This window comes from Oncorhynchus gorbuscha, linkage group LG18 (assembly GCF_021184085.1).
Source record: "Oncorhynchus gorbuscha isolate QuinsamMale2020 ecotype Even-year linkage group LG18, OgorEven_v1.0, whole genome shotgun sequence".
NCBI classification, from domain to species: domain Eukaryota; kingdom Metazoa; phylum Chordata; class Actinopteri; order Salmoniformes; family Salmonidae; genus Oncorhynchus; species Oncorhynchus gorbuscha.
In genome coordinates this window covers 62471811-62488123 of record NC_060190.1, presented here as the reverse complement: position 1 = coordinate 62488123, position 16313 = coordinate 62471811, and the positions used below count along the sequence as shown (strand labels likewise).

Sequence of the window (16313 nt, the reverse complement as noted above, 5' to 3'; positions counted from 1 at the left end):
GTGTGAAAGTCATTGAGGTAAAGTTGTGGATGTGGGACTTTAATAGAAGAATGACAAGCACTTGTTTCTGCTGCTCATGGCTCATTCTCACTTTCTAATTGGTCGTTTTCAGGTTGGGTTTATGAGAGCAAAACTAATTAGTGTTTCTAAATTCAGCAGGAAAAAAAAGTCAGTTGAGTTGATTGTTCTGGTTTCCTCTCCTGTGTCAGGCGCTCAACAATAAAATAAGACTCTAATCATTTTCAAATTGCTCGTATTTTTAAACCAGAGTTGAATGTCATTCTCGGTCTCCTGGCATTTTGTTTGGCAAGATCAGGGAACAGCGGTCGCCCTCTCGCCGTGCTCTCTTTGTGATTCGTGGGAAGTTTAGGATGGGGCTGGTGGAAAAACAATGCATGGTGTTTTAGGTGGGGTTGTTTTGCTTTGATTGTGAACGTCCTGCTGACAGAAGTGGGCTAGTAAGTTTACAGTAGCTCTGACATTCCCTGTTACCTTTATTCAGAGAGCTCCAGCTGCAGCGAGCCCTCAGGAAGCAGCAGTGCTGAGCAGAGCAGGCCCATGGGCCGCTGGCCGCCGGGAGAGGGAGAGGGAGCCCTGTTTGAGTTGGCAAACAGTCCCCTCTCCTCTCGGGGAAGTTCTGCTGCATCTGCAGAAAAGCCAGTGGAGGGTGGTGGGTTGCTCTGACGAGACACATGGTGGTGACTCCAAGGGCAGGATGGGCTTTTTCCACCTCTCCTCCCTTTCAGGAAACACATTTAGCCTTTTCTTCCCTCCATGTTTGAAAAAGGATAGAAAGAGTGGATATGGCGGAGGGGGGAGGTGGCGGAGGGGGCAGGGTTGTGTATGACAGAAGTCAGCCACAGGGGGTTGGTGTTAATCTGTGGCGTTTGTTTGAGTTGGGGTACTGTGCAATGCTTCAACAAGCTATTTTGCTGTGTGTTCTCTGAGCCCTATTCTCTCTGCTGGGGTTTAATTTATATTGAATAAAAAAAAGTTTATTGGTCATTTTAACAACGTTCTGTTAAACTTACACTATTTTTATTTTTCCTTCCACAGCGGAGGGATTTGTCTTCAGAGGGCTGTAGTAATTAAGCAGAAGGAGCTGTGGATCTAGGGTTAGGGACGAACAGTGTTTAAATGCAATTAGAGTGCAGCTAGAATCAATTTGAACTCAATTACAGTTTTCTGAATGTGCCAATATTTGTTAAATCAAGGGAATTCTCGTTTGTGATGCTAAATATGTATCCAAAGATATTTAAAACATGGAAAGAAAAATAACCTCTGAGGAAAAATCTACTTAACGCAGCTTAAATGAAGAAGAATTGTTTGAAAGTGACCTCTCTATATACAGTGCCTTCGGAAAGTTTTCAGACCCTTTGACTCCACATTTTGTTACATTACAGTCTTATTCTAAATTGGAGAGAGTAAAAAACCCTTAGCAATCTACACACAATACCCCATAATGACAAAGTGAAAACGGGTTTTTAGACATTTTTGCAAATGTATTAAAAATAAATACCAGAAATACCGTATTTACATAAGTATTCAGACCCTTTGCTATGAGACTCAAAATTGAGCTCAGGTGCATCCTGTTTCCATTGATCATCCTTGAGATGTTTCTACAACTTGATTGGAGTCCGCCTTTAGTAAATTCAATTGATTGGACATGATTTGGAAAGGCACACAGAGCTGTCTATATAAGGCCCCACAGTTGACAGTGCATGTCAGAGCAAAAACCAAGCCATGAGGTCAAAGGAATTTTCCTTAGAGCTCCAAGACAGGATTGTGTGGAGGCACAGATCTGGTGAAGGGTACCAAAACATTTCTGCAGTCACATCTGGAGGAAACCTGGCACCATCAGTGCAGTGAAGCGTAGTGCTGGCAGCATCATGCTGTGGGGATGCTTTTCAGTGGCAAGGACTGGCAGACTAGTCAGGATCGAGGCAAAGATGAACGGAGCAATGTACAGAGAGATCCTTGATGAAAACCTGCTCCAGAGCGGTGCTCAGGACCTCAGACTGGGGGTGACGGTTCACCTTCCAACAGGACAATGACCCAAAGCTCACAGCCAAGACAACGCAGGAGTAGCTTTGAGAAAAGTCTCTGAATGTCCAGAGCCTGGACTTGAACCCGATCGAACATTTCTGGAGAGACCTGAAAATAGCTGTGCAGCGACGCTCCCCATCCGACCTGACAGAACATGAGAGGATCTGCAGAGAAGAATGGGAGAAACTTCCCAAGTACAGGTGTGCCAAGTTTGTAGCGTCATACCCAAGAAGACTCGAGGCTGTAATTGTGCTTCAAGAAAGTACTGGGTCTGAATACTTTTTGTTGCTTTGTCGTTATGGGGTATTGTGTGTGGATTGATGATAACATTTTAATCCATTTTAGAATAAGGCTGTAACCTAAAAAAATGTGGAAAAAGTCAAGCGGTCTGAATACTTTCCAAAGGCACTCTTTCTTTCTCTCTCTCTCTCTCTCTCTCTCTCTCTCTCTCTCTCTCTCTCTCTCTCTCTCTCTCTCTCTCTCTCTCTCTCTCTCTCTCTCTCTCTCTCTCTCTCTCTCTCTCTCTCTCTCTCTCTCTCTCTCTCTCTCTCACACATACACATATCACACATACACAAATATTTGTTGATTCCCATTCAAATCCTATTTCCCTAACCTTTAACCTAACTTAACCCTAACCCCAAACCCCTAAACTTAACCCCTAATGCTAATTCTAACACTAATTGTAACCCTAAACTTTACCACTAAGCCTAACATGTTTTCTTGTAGGGACTGGTGAAATGTCCCCACTTGTCTGGACTTCTGGTCCCCACAAGGATAGTAAACACGCACACAAATACTGTAAATACTCTTTCACAATAATAGGGAGGTACCCAACAGGAATTAAATACTGTGTTTGTCATTTTTTGGATTGAAGGAGTGCCATAGATTTCATAATTTCCAACTGACAATAATATCTTCCTCTTTTTCTTCTTTTCTCTTTTATTCCCCCTCCATTCTATCTCTCTTTTTATCTTTATTTCTCTCTCTCTCTCTCTCTCTCTCTCTCTCTCTCTCTCTCTCTCTCTCTCTCTCTCTCTCTCTCTCTCTCTCTCTCTCTCTCTCTCTCTCTCTCTCTCTCTCTCTCTCTCTCTCTCTCTCTCTCTCTCTCTCTCTCTCTCTCTCTCTCTCTCTCTCTCTCTCTCTCTCTCTCTCTCTCTCTCTCACTCTCACTCTTTCTCTTTCTCGCTCTCTTCCACCTGCTGTGCCTTCCTCCAGCCTGGAGACTCCAGTGGTGACCCCCTGTGGAGACAGAGATCAAAGTAAGTGACTGGAGTCAGACCCCAGTGACACAACCATACAGTAGAACCAGAGACAGACTCCTAATAGACATGACAGATCTATACTCAAATACTCCTATTAAATTGACTACATCGATGAACAAGTGTTTCCCTGTGAACAGTGTTTCCTTCTACCCTAAGAAAAAAAGGTGCTATCTAGAACCTAAAAGGGTTTTTCGGCTGTCCCCATATGAGAACCCGTTAAAGAACCCTTTTTGGTTTCAGGTAGAATCCTTTCCACAGAGGCTCTACATGGAACCCAAAAGGGTTCTACATAGAACCAAAAGGATTATCCTATGGGGACAGCCAAATAACCCTTTTGGAACCCTTTTTTCTAAGAGTGGTGCATCCATAGTAAACTTGATGAAGATATATCTCAGAGAAATATAAAAATGCAAATGTTTACAGGGTCATCTGATGAAAAGGTCGCAAACGCTAAATTTGATTTTGCATAATAACTGGTGCTGTTGTAAATGGATCACTCGGCCAGTTGCTTTTTACTTTCCACGAAGCAGAAATGATAGTGACAATGCATGATTAACATAGGTTCCAGATATCCCTTTAATCCACACCACCGTATAGTCACAGTTGTGACTGAATTCAAGGCAAAAACATGACCAGATCATATATTCAGGTTCCTGTCTGCAACCCTCCTCGCACCATCTCTCAAGTCATTTACACTCTGTGTGGTGTATAAACACATTCAAAGCAAACAATGACCCAGAGCAGACTTCACACTGCAAAACTATTTCAAAGCACTGTAAACACTAAACATGGCTGACCTTCCTCTTGACCACACCACCAACACACAGAGGAGGCTCAGCCTTAAATCTGGTGTTTGCATTAAGATTCATTTTGACCTTGACAAGACATGTTGTAGGTTACATTTATATGTTCAGTTTCTGTCTGTTTTGGTTTGATATTTGTCAGGTTGTATCCTGTGACCATATGGACATGATCCGCAGTCGCTATGCATTTGATTGAACAGTTTGTTGTTGTTGAATTAGGGTATCAGACATTAGTTAATAGCTCTTCTAGACCCAGTTACTGTCCCTCACTGCTGGGCAGAACTATACTGATTTATATGAGCTATACTGGTTTTTATGAACTATACTGGTTTAAATGAACTATACTGGTTTATATGAACAATGAACTATACTGGTTTATCTAAACTATACTGGTTTCTATGAACTATACTTGTTTATATTAGCTATACTGGTTTATATGAACTATACTGGTTTCTATGCACTACTGGTTTATATGAACTATACTGGTTTATATGAACTATACTGGTTTACATAAACTATGAACTATACTGGTTTATATGAACTATACTGGTTTATATGAACTATACTGTTTATATGAGCTGTACTAGTTTATATGAGCTATACTGGTTTATATGAACTATACTGGTGAACTAGGTGACCAAGAACCCGATGGTCACTGACAGAGCTCCAGAGTTCCTCTGTGGAGATGGGAGAACCTTCTAGTAGGACAATCATCTCTGCAGCACTCCACAAATCAGGCCTTTATGGTAGAGTGGTCAGCCACTCCTCAGTAAAAGGTAAATTACAGCCTAAGGTATCTAATGGACTCTCAGACCACGAGAAACAAGATTCTCTGGCCTAATGAAACCAAGATTGAACTCTTTGGCCTGAATGCCAAGTGTCACGTCTGGAGGAAACCTGGCACCATCCCTACTGTGAAGCATGGTGGTGGCAGCCTCATGCTGTGGCAATGTTTTCCAGCAGCAGGGCCTGGGACACTAGTCAGGATCGAGGGAAAGATGAACGCAGCAAAGTACAGAGAGCTCCTTGATGAAAACCTGATCCAGAGCGCTCAGGACCTTGACTGGGGCAAAAGTTCACCTTCCAACAGGACAAATACCCTAATCCCACAGCCAAGACAACGCATGAGTGGCTTTGCGACAAGACTCTGAACGTCCTTGAGTGGCTCAGCCACAGCCCGGACTTGAACCTGATCGAACATCTCTGGAGAGACCTGAAAGTAGCTGTGCAGCAACGCTATAATTAAGTGATAATGCCAGAGAAGCCGGTGTTTGGTGCCAATATATCCTCCAAACACCGGCTTCGAGGGCATTACACTTTTGTACAATGGGTTACCAGCATATTCAAATAATGATTGACATATTTTCATTAAAACTTTATTTTTATGAATTTATTCATACTATGTCATCCTTCCACAAGATATAGTTCCGACACAAATGTAAGGTTAATACCCAAGCTGGCTTGTTGTTCAGTTCGGTTGCTAGAGGCGCGACCCAGTCGTTCAGTCTTTTTGTTCTGTATCTATGGACGCAAGCAGTCATTCGTTCTAAATGTTCTTTACCATACTGGCTGGCAACATAATTATCCCTTGCTTGCTAGCTAGTCAACTACGGCTAACTTGCGATCACATCAAAAAGTGCAGCCAGACTAACAGCAAAGTAGCTGCATTTGCATGGGTTTCAGTGGTTTTCTAGTAACATTTATTTGGATACATCCATAACAATGAGCGAACGAGGCATAATTTGCCTGGCATAGAACATTTGCTCACTTATCAGGACACTGTTGTTCAGAGGAGCTAGCTAACAACATAGTTATCACAATCACTTAAAACCGCAGCTGGAAAGACTGCAAACTAGCTGCACTTCGTTTCGTTTGACCTTTTTTCAATTGACATTTATTTTTATATATCCATAAAAAAATGATGCCAGGTGATTCATGATTTCAACTGGCTGAGAAACGCTGCCCGACTGTCTATCTCGTCCCGACTCCCAACACGTTCATTACTATGGGACAGCTGGAGATTGAATTTGAATATTAAAACAATGTTGCAAATATCGGAGAGATAGACAGCAATGTTTATACAAATCTCCGCTGTTGAAAACTAAATGTTAGTCTAAAAGATGTGAGATAATGTGTAGATGCTTTTTTATAGTGGAGATCAAGTTTATAAATTGCTAGATGCTTTTTATAGTGGAGATCAAGTTTATAAATTGCTTGGCTGGGCTGATGAGACAGTGGATTGTGCAGTCAGTTGGAACAGAGTAAATAGGCATTTTAATGGCATAGATTTAGCCGGTGGTAACTTGTGGAATAGAAACCGGCTGGAATGCGGTTTTAACCAATCAGCATTCAGGATTAGATCCACCCATTGTATAATGGTTTATATGAACTATACTGGTTTAAATGAAATATACTGGTTTATTTGAACTCATATCCTTCTCTGTGTTTCCCTCAGTGGAGTCGGGGGGTGATTGTGAGGTGCCGTGATCTCCCCCTTAATAAAGCCCAGCTGTGGAATGATCAAATAGTGGATCTAATTAAAGCGCTGGCGTTCACCAATGTAGAATTCTCTCTGGAATGATAACAACCTGTGATATGTGCAGTGGAATGAGCTGGGCAGGTCTTGGGGAATGAGAGGATTGTGTGGCAAGCCATGTTGTTCACAGATATTCATTTCATACACAGATCAAAATCCCAAAATGTTACCATGCCTGCTTTTATGTACTATATTCTATATCTGAAAGGGGTAGGGGGTTGAAAAACAAGGACAAATAAAAGCCAGCTAAAGACCTAGTCATGATTCCTGCATTTTCACGGACCCTGTAACCAAAATACAGGTATCAGGTCAGTGTGACTGGTTCACTGCTTTTCTGCAGGTAAACCCATTAACACTTCTATTGTTAAACACCTCCCTAAATTGAAATGTAAACAGCCTCCATGGTTTAACAACACCCCTCACCACTACCAGTTTGCCAGTTACCCACTGATACAGTTGACGTCGAAAGTTTACATACACTTAGGTTGTTTTTCAACCACTCCACAACTTTCTTGTTAACAAACTATAGTTATGTCAAGTCGATTAGGACATCTACTTTGTGCATGATACAAGTAATTTTTCCGACAACTGTTTACAGATAGATTATTTCACTTACAATTCACTGTATCACAATTCCAGTGGGTCAGAAGTTTACATACACTAAGTTGACTGTGCCTTTAAACAGCTTGAAACATTCCAGAAAATGATGTCATGGCTTTAGAAGCTTCTGATAGGCTAATTGACATCATTTGAGTCAATTGGAGGTGTACCTGTGGATGTATTTCAAAGCCTACCTTCAAACTCAGTGCCTCTTTGCTTGACATCATGGGAAAATCAAATGAAATCAGCCAAGACCTCAGAAAAATAATTGTAGACCTCCACAAGTCTGGTTCATCCTTGGGAGCAATTTCCAAACGCCTGAAGGTACCACGTTCATCTGTACAAACAATAGTACACAAGTATAAACAACGTGGGACCACGCAGCCGTCATACCGCTCAGGATGGAGACGCGTTCTGTCTCCTAGAGATGAACATACTTAGGTGAGAAAAGTGCAAGTCAATTCCAGAACAACAGCAAAGGACCTTGTGAAGATGCTGAAGGAAACAGGTGCAAAAGTATCTATATCCACAGTAGAATGAGTCCTATATCGAAATAACCTGAAAGGCCGCTCAGCAAGGAAGAAGTCACTGCTCCAAAATCGCTATAAAAAAGCCAGACTCCGGTCTGCAACTGCACATGGGGACAAAGATTGTACTTTTTGGAGAAATGTCCTGTGGTCTGTTGAAACAAAATTAGAACTATTTGGCCATAATGACCATTGTTATGTTTGGAGGAAAAGGGAGGATGCTTGTAAGCCGAAGAACACCATCCCAACCGTGAAGCACGGTGGTGGTTTCGTCATGTTGTGGGGGTGCTTTGCTGCAGGAGTGACTGGTGCATTTCACAAAATAGATGTCCAAAGTTGTGGCAAAATGGTTTAAGGACAACAAAGTCAAGCTATTGTAGTGGCCATCACAGAATCTGACCTCAATCCTATAGAACATTTGTGGGCAGAACTGAAAAGCATGTGCGAGCAAGGAGGCTTACAAACCTGACTCAGTTCCACCAGCTCTGTCAGAAGGAAAGGGACAAAATTCACACCAACTTATTGTGGGAAGCTTGTGGAAGGCTACACAAAACGTTTGACCCAAGTTAAACTATTTAAAGGCAATGCTACCAAATACTGATTGAGTGTATGTAAACTTCTGACCCACTGGGAATATGATGAAAGAAATAAAAGCTGAAATACATAATTCTCTCTACTATTATTCTGACATTTCACATTCTTCAAATAAAGTGGTGATCCTAACTGACGTACTCTGATTAAATGTCAGGAATTGTGAAAAACTGAGTTCAAATGTATTTGGCTAAGGTATATGTAAACTTCCGACTTCAACTGTATGTATAAAAGTGGTATAGAAGAAGTGGTATACAAGAAAGTTGTGTGTAAGGGGATGTTTGAAAGGGGTTCATACAAACATTGCCGTATATATTTTTGTACAGGTAATATGCCACATCTTCTCTCTGAAATGGGTAGTAGATGCCAGGAGGAAGCTAATGAAGGACAGACAGATCCTCTGGATTCAGGCCTTAAATGATCCCTCAGAATACATTAGAGACTTGCAATGTTGTAGAATATTTACAACGTTGCAGATTATTTAGGTATATGTTTTGGTATGCTGATGATATGTTGTGATACTGAAGGTATCTTGAGGTTTGATGCGGCTGGTTGAGAGGGCATACATGGTGTTCCGGCATATTATTATTATTATATTATCAGGTGTTCAATCACTAGTATTCTGTTGTGTGTTGTATTAAGCCCCGATCTGTCGTTTCTAGTTTTGTGTGTTTGCAAAACAGGTTGATATTGAATGGAACAAATCAATGTTTTGTCATCTGATAATGTAAATGAGCCACCTAAATATTCCCCTTCTGTGCTATTTACATAACCAGTTTGGTCTTTAATACTTGTGGAAATTCAAACGTCTGTCTAATTTGCCAATTATTATTTGTTTTTATAAAAAGTGTTTCAGGATGAGAGGTAGGCTAAATGTCATTTTGGTATCACAAACACTAATTACATATATAGAAGATAACACAAAAACAAAAGAACGCTCTTTGACAGTTTTGTCTCAGACAAGTGTTTGATGAATATAACACAGACAATCCTTTGCATGTAAATTTATCCAGAACTTGCAATTACTAGGCACTTTTGAATATTGATTAGAGAAGACAAGGACACAGAAGTGAAGCACTTATGAATGTATGAAAGAGCTTCTGAAACAGTGCCATTAGTAACTACTTCTCAGCCTCTTTAGTGCTGCTCTTCCCACTAAATGCAGGCTGATGTGACTGGTGATGAGAAACAATGTCATTTCATTACTGCTGATATTGCATGATGTGGACTTCATAGATGTATGGTACAATAATAAATTAGCAATGGTCATCACTGATGTATTTAAGCTTACAATGTAAGTCTCACGTGGAATATATTCTGGCACTTTCTTTAAAGGCTCTTAAAGCACTTCATACTATTTATGTCTGTCCAAGAAAATGTGCATTGTTAAGCCTATAAACCCTTGATAGTGATTTTATTTAAAGCATTAAAGTATTTCTATAGACATTGGGGAAAGAAATTGATTCTCAATATAAACGTATGGCAATATTGAGGAGGTCTTAGGTTAAGTGAATACTTTCCATAATTTTTTCCCTTAAATTACCTTTTTCCATGGCCATTAAGAAATACACATTTTGAATATTGTTTCAGCACTCCTTGCATAATTGAGAACATACACTTCAACACTATGTTACCCAAAGTAGTTGCTTACAATAAACTGACTCAAAGTGAGTATTTGACAGTGGTTGTACAGCCAGTGATGTGTCCCACCTCCTGACCTTCCAAACTGTGGACATGCAGGTTCTTGGCCCAGACTCTCTCTCTCTCTCTCTCTCTCTCTCTCTCTCTCTCTCTCTCTCTCTCTCTCTCTCTCTCTCTCTCTCTCTCTCTCTCTCTCTCTCTCTGTCTATCTCTGTCTGTCTGTCTGTCTGTCTGTCTGTCTGTCTGTCTGTCTGTCTGTCTGTCTGTCTGTCTGTCTGTCTGTCTGTCTGTCTGTCTGTCTGTCTGTCTGTCTGTCTGTCTGTCTGTCTGTCTGTCTGTCTGTCTGTCTGTCTGTCTGTCTGTCTGTCTGTCTGTCTGTCTGTCTGTCTGTCTGTCTGTCTGTCTGTCTGTCTGTCTGTCTGTCTGTCTGTCTGTCTGTCGTACTGCAGCTCTGTTTGTCTACACATAGAGAGGATGAGGCGCGTGGAGCGACGTGCTGCTCGGCTTGTGTCTGGCTCGCAGACATGAAGCTACAACATGATGTGACAAGCAACAGATGTGTCACACTGCCTGGAAACAACAAGCCATCCTGAGCTGAGCTGAGCTGAGCTGAGCTGAGCTGAGCTGAGCTGAGCTGAGCTGAGCTGAGCTGAGCTGAGCTGAGCATGCAGTCAGACACGGCTCCTGTGAACTGAACACTGTGCTGCTGGCAGTGGCAGGCAGGCAAGCGCTGCTCCTAGTTTTCTGTCTGAGCTGAGGGACGACAGGACAGGCCTGGTTACTGGGCCTCTCTCTGACGCTGCCTCCCAGTCACTCTGACATCTGAGGTCTGGACTGGAGCTCTGATCAGATAGACTGTACTGTATGCTCTCAAAGGCCCTCACAGACACACACAGCCACAGTGAGATAACAGAGTGCTCTATGTTGAGCACAGAGTGATTTGATTGACTATAACATCATGAAATAGGGTACATGTTTTATTGCGTACTTGTTTACTACTTAGTACTGTAATATGGTCTTCCCCAGTTTATGGTTTTCAGGTTATGTATTTAGTAAATGGATGAGCTTCTATCAGAGACAGAGAAGAGTCTGGCTCTCTGAGAGGAAGAAACCTAAGCCACACTATAGACTCATCCTATCATCTTAGTGTATGCAAAACCATTTTGTCTGTTTGACTGGCTGTAAAACTGTAACAAATGTTGGTGATATGAGGGACAACCTTAATAATATCCTCTGCAGTTGAATCTTCTGATATGTTCGGCCTTGTAAGCAAATTGTGTGGGCTTGAGTTAGTGAGGGTGAGCAACAGGAATACTTCGTCTCAACAAGTGAACAGATGTAGGGTTACTAGAGTCACCCTGCATCTGTTTACCACAGGAAAGCCACATGATGCTGGAGCTCCATGGCTGCATTTATACAGGCAGCCCAATTCTGATATGTGAAAAGATCTGATGTGATTGGTAAATTCGTGGAAAAAATATCAGAATTGGGCTGCCTGTGTAAACTCAGCCCATGTGTAGAATTGAGCTATTTTCCTTGGCTCTGTTGTAACCTGTGCTAACTTATTGTTATGTCCTTCAGCCTCACTCACTCACTGCTGCTAAACTTTCCGTCATAGCATGGGGAGACATTTCTATGATCATAATCATGCCTAGCCAACACAGCTATGTAAATATAGTATTATCGGCAATTCCAATTTGGTTAAGTGGCATGAACTTGGGTAATACAGACAGTTCTATCTCTGCGATATAGGCTGCAGTTAGGAATCAGGGGTAACTTGCTTTTAGGTAATAGAGCTATGTTACAGGAATGTAATCATGTCAAATAATAAAAGGAAAAACTACAATATTTCTGACTTTAGAAAAACGGCATTGTTGTGAAGAATTAATCTGTTGATGTGCAACTCCAATTCACGTATATGGAAATTGAAATGGAATATCTAGATCTGAATTGTGTTATTTCAATATTCAAATATTAATACAAAACAATTGAATGCTGCATGACTAACTATTTGCATACAGCTGTTTGGTGAACAGAGATACTTGCTAAAGAGAAACGGGAATTTAGTGAGTGACACACAAACAAACCTTTTGTCTTCCTGTTGTAGGCAAATGGAAGTACAGTGTTGATGTGCATGTACTGTACTGACACAATACATGATGTACTGTACTGACACAATACATGATGTACTGTATTGAGACAATACATGATGTACTGTACTGAGACAATACATGATGTACTGTACTGACACAATACATGATGTACTGTACTGACACAATACATGATGTACTGTACTGACACAATACATGATGTACTGTACTGACACAATACATGATGTACTGTACTGACACAATACATGATGTACTGTACTGACACAATGTACTGTACTGACACAATACATGATGTACTGTACTGAGACAATACATGATGTACTGTACTAACACAATACATGATGTACTGTACTGACACAATACATGATGTACTGTACTGACACAATACATGATGTACTGTACTGACACAATACATGATGTACTGTACTGACACAATACATGATGTACTGTACTGACACAATACATGATGTACTGTACTGACACAATACATGATGTACTGTACTGACACAATACATGATGTACTTGTTTTTAATAGCAAAAATGTGTACTGTAATTCAGCATTCTCTCATGACATAATTCAATGCCTGAAATGCCAACTTTGGAAACCTTTCACATTGTTCCTATTTATCCAAAGTATCCAATATCCTTGAATGCCTGGCTAGTATGAACTCAATTCCACAGTGAGAGACATTTTTTGGACGGAGCATCATCATTACTCTTTGAGTTCCAGCATAATAGATGCTATTGTGTCCCAACTGTAGATGTTTGTTTGAATACACCACTCAATCTGCCTTTTTCTTAGAAATATATGTTACACCCAACAAGCAACCCTTCTCTCCTCCTCCTCCACCTCCTCTCCTCTGTTAGCGTGGGAATGTGCCTGTAGGTCAGGCATTGGGAAGACAGACGGAGTGGGAGGGGTGGATGTGGAGGGGGGGTAGGACCCCTCCACTATTTGACAGGGTTAAACATTGTGAAAGATTGCCACTGCAAGCTGTGACATCTGTAGCAAGTATAAACGCAAACTGTAATTAAGTAGAATCAGCGATTTAAAATTCTATATGCTACGTAATAACAGGCAGTAATGAATAATTTAAGGGAAGGGGCTGCCGTCTGACACTTTTTCTCCTGTGTTTAAATTTAGCCAGTGTCATTGTCCGGCACTTTGATTAATTGGTTATCGCTCTTAACTATACATCTCCATGAAATATCTCTTTCCATCTGTCATTAAACAGCACATGGAAATTGGTTCTATATTTCCAATCAGGTACTGCAGACACGCATGTAATTAGATTTAAAAAATGACCAAAATAGCCACCAGGATGTTAACCACACCGTTATGACTGCGACCATATATGGAGTGCCATTTGGAGAGTTGCTATTCTTTTATCTGTTGCATTAGGCTTGTGCACATTGCTCACCCCAAAATGACATTGAATGTTACTGTATGATAATGGGATTGAGAGCTCATACTGTCATACATTTGTATGATCAGCCTAAATGTGGTTTTAAACAGGACTGAGGTGTGTGGAACTCTGTGAAGGCGCTTTATTGCTGGTGCTGGACCTGAGATCTGAGAGCTGAAAGAGGCCTGGTCTACAGAGTGAAGAGTGACCAGTCAGGCAAAGATTGGCTAGCCTGTCAAATAAAGATTAGGCCTTCATTTCTTCATCTAATCCCTGTAAATCTCTCACGAAAGAACTTTGGGAACAGGGAGCTGGTACCGGAGCACGGCTTTACAGCTTGTGTCTTTTCCTTTATCTCTACATGTTCACCTCAGTGAACAGAACAACCTGTTGTTTTCAATTGCTGTGGTCAATCCCTCCAGCAGACATGTTTGGATTACAGATTTCAAGTAGCGGTTTAAATTGGGACATTTTCTCCCAGGTACAGTAATTAGGCGATTTGATTATTTTTTTGTGGATGGTAGAGTGTTTTCAGGGTAAACTTCTTCTGTAGCAACGTCACATAGTCATTAAGAAAAGCAAGTTAGACTGGACTTTGATAGCCATTCACACTCTGTAAACTACCCAAAGGCTTTTTAGTAGTGTGAACCTTTCCAGTTAAATATCTCCACATTAAGCTATTGGATGTCTCTCTTTGGTTTCCTATTCAACATTTTTTGATCATTATTTTTATAGAATTATTCATTTGTATGTGTTAAATTATTGAATGAAGTTAATATATGATCAAATTAATTTTAACATTCTCTAAAATATTAATGATCGATGTTAAAAACGATGAAGTTAGAGACCTATTAACATAATCATAAACAGACACAGAAGAGTTTTTCAAGTTTGTCAAAGTCAAGTTTGCTGGGGGGACTGACTGACCTCATGGGGATTTCTCTAGATCTCCCTCTAGGGTCAGTTCATAGGGAATAACTATGTTTAGTTGGCTGTCTGTGTGCTTCCTGTCTGACCAGTGTCATGGGTGGGTGCAGCTCAGGGCCTCAGGTAATGACAGGTGGGGGGACTTGTTGAGCTTCGTCTGCATGTGATCTGTCACATCTCAACTGTCTGCAGCAGACTCCAGATCAGTCAGAGGGCAGGAGAGGAACATTGCAGAGATACTTGGAGCCCTGTTTAGGGCCTACTTTCAACTCTCTGATTGGCAGGTAGAGCCCCAATGAGAGGCATTGTTCACTGTTCTTTTAACCCCTGCTACCCCTGCTTGTCTGAGACTCCCAACTAGTTCAACTGAGAGTATTTGGTTGAACAGTGCTGTTGTTGTTTTTTAAAATATTTTTTAAAAGTTATAAAGTATTTGCAGTGAATATAGTTGAACCTAGTTTTAATCTATCTGTTTTGATTTATCTATTTCTTTCTTCTTTTTGATAACAAGTTTTCAACAAAGATTACATTTTTTAATGTCTTTAGTGTGTTCTTACAATTGCCCCATTGTATAAATAAAATATGGAAATCAGAAGAAAAAAAAACATTTCTGTAACCATAGTGATAAGCACCTTAAAATGTGTTTACATTAATGATGTTTTAAATGTTAATGTCAGTTGAGAGCATAAGAAAGATGACATGATAGACTCATTATTCAAAATCTGATAGCCAGGGAGAAGTACATTATTTCAAATATTTGATATTTAAATTATTTTCAAATGATCCGAGACATGAGCAGAGCAAAGGTGTGTAGTTTCCTCTGGTGATACTTCGGGTGTCTCTGTTTCCTTGGTGTGTCTCAGGCTCATTAATGTTCTAAGCCTGTGAGAGAACCAGCAGAACTGTACTCCATAACCCATGGCACTGTGCTGTGTGCTGTGTTGTGTGAGACGTCGGGCCCCATGCATACATGCACACACAGACATCCCCCAGCCGTTTAAAGTCCACCGGCTCGTTCAGAAAGGGATGGCCGCCGAGCTGTCCTGATTAAAATGACAATAGTCTAATTAACTCGACCTCGGTGTCAGTGCACAAAACGGATGCTTGCCCTCCACTTTCTGTCTAAAAAATCCTTTGTCTTCACTCCGTCCCAAAAAAGAAGATGTTTTTCAGGCAAACGCCTCAACCTTCGATGAGATTTGCTAATGGCAATAAGTTTTTATAAGCTAATTAAATCTAGGCAAAGTTTCTATATTTTGTCCTGTGAAATCCTTGAGGTATCCTCCATTTGGGGGATAGTATTACAAGCACCTTCAAGCACTGTTAAGTCATTTAAAATATTATATACGATTATAAACCGGTTTGTTTGTGCTCAACCTGATTTTATTTCAAACATGGATAATTACATTCACTCTCCAGTGATCTCCCCCTCTGAAGAGACAGAAGACAGTAGGCTCATCCCCCCCGGGCCCCTCTTCCTCTGCCCCCTAACATCTAGCTCTGTGAACAGACAGACAGACCAGATAAAGACAGGCCAGAGATATAGTATTGAACCAAGTGAACCCATTTTACAGCAAAGTTGAACATTTTAACCAGATAACAATTTTGTCTTTCATGCTCCACAACAGAGATATTTGAAAGGGGGATTTTGCTCTTGCAATACGATCGGTTGCCATTATTTGATACTCTCCTCTAAAGGAAACGGAAAGTAGAAAAAAACCCATGAGTGACCGAACTGGAAACGGCTTTCTGTTCTATCATCTAAAGGAAACGGGAGTAGAAAAACCCCATGAGTGACCGAACTGGAAACGGCTTCCTGTTCTATCATCTAAAGGAAACGGGAGTAGAAAAACCCCATGA

General features: G+C 40.9%; 1 protein-coding gene across 8 annotated transcripts in view; it reads left to right on the top strand.

Annotated features, from left to right (window-relative positions):
- The window catches only part of LOC124003597 (forkhead box protein P1-B-like), a 247620-nt gene that overhangs the window by 69594 nt on the left and 161713 nt on the right, over window positions 1-16313 (top strand). For 6 of the 8 annotated variants that reach the window (XM_046311984.1, XM_046311979.1, XM_046311986.1 and 3 more), the window contains one exon: window positions 3265-3308. The exons of the other annotated variants lie outside the window; for them this stretch is intronic. The gene's annotated coding sequence lies outside the window, so the exon portion shown is untranslated. The remainder of the gene's footprint in view (window positions 1-3264; window positions 3309-16313) is intronic. 8 annotated transcript variants of the gene reach the window in all.